The following is a 1304-nucleotide window of genomic DNA, read 5'->3' as shown; positions in this document are numbered from 1 at the left end:
CTGTCAAGCTTCACCCCTAGGTATTTTGTAGACCTAGAAGTTGTCACCAGTTCAGGTTCGACCATCATATTTATAATTATTGGAATCCGTTTCCTGGTGAGGAGCACGATATCTGTTTTGGCTGTAACCAATTTTAGACCGTGATCGCTGATCCAGCTGTGCTATCTTTTTCTTGCTGTTGTGACGGCGGCCACGTCATCAGCGAAGGCGACAAGGAAGGTGCTCTCTGGTATTTCCGTGCGCAACAGACTGTCATACGTGGCGTTCCAGAGGTCCGGCCAAGTACAGACCGCTGTGTTGCTCCGCTGGTTTTACGTCTCTTTCTCTGACCTTGTGTTGTGTCCTACAAAAGCCAATGGTTTCTGAGGTAGTGCTGGACCATATCTAGCAAGTATGTTGGAACCTTGAATGACCGTTCCAAGGCCTCCAGCATGTCGTCCCATCTTGCCGAGTTGAAGGCGTTATTGACGTCCAGTGTGACTAGCAGCACTATTGGCCGCGCCTGGTAGCAGGCTTATTCGGCCTTATGTACCGCCTCGACTACTTCGCCAATTGCTCCTATAGTTGAGTGACCCTTCCTAAAGCCATGTTGCCGGGGTGAAAGGCCTCCCTCGCTTCCTATGGCTGACGTCAAGCGTATTTTGAGCAAACTCTCCATCATTTTGCCTGCTGTCTCTAGCATGCAGAGTGGCCGGAAGGATGAAGGAGAGTTTGGGTCCCCTTTACCCTTGGGTATAAGCACCAGTCCCGCCTTCTTCCATTGGCTTGGGAAGACCCGCGCCCTAAGGCAGCTGTTGTACATGTTAAGCAGGAGATCAGAGCTTGTTTTCGCTGCTATCCTGATTGCTTCCGCTGGTATGCCATCTGGGCCTGGCGCCCTGCCGGCTTTCATGCTTCACATGGCTAGCTACTGCTCGTCTGTCGAAAACAGTGGTGACTCGATTAGCACCTCGATGAACACTGTATCTGCTCTTAGTGGGTGTGTGGGAAATAGCGCATCCCCTTGCGCTTGCGATGATGTATGGAACTTTCTCATCACTATTTTGTATCCCTGGCCCCAGGGATCACGATCGACTTCCTCACATAGCGTTTTACAGCAGTTCCGTTTACTCTTCTGTATATCGGCCCCAATCGCTTTCTCAGCGCTGCTGCTCTGGTCCGCGCCTCATATCTGCCACGAGCGCGCGTTGCGAGTCTTCGCATTCTATGGCAGGCCCTTCGCAGCTCAGCAATTCAGTCATTCCACCAGTATACCTGCTTTTTACCAGACCATGCTCTCCTCTGTGATATTGAGGCTTTGCATG

Source organism: Rhagoletis pomonella, unplaced genomic scaffold (genome assembly GCF_013731165.1).
Source record: "Rhagoletis pomonella isolate Grant_MI unplaced genomic scaffold, Rhpom_1.0 Rhpom_scaffold_00191, whole genome shotgun sequence".
Classification (NCBI taxonomy): domain Eukaryota; kingdom Metazoa; phylum Arthropoda; class Insecta; order Diptera; family Tephritidae; genus Rhagoletis; species Rhagoletis pomonella.
The sequence above is the reverse complement of the archived record's forward strand: the minus strand, read 5'-3'. Positions refer to the sequence as shown.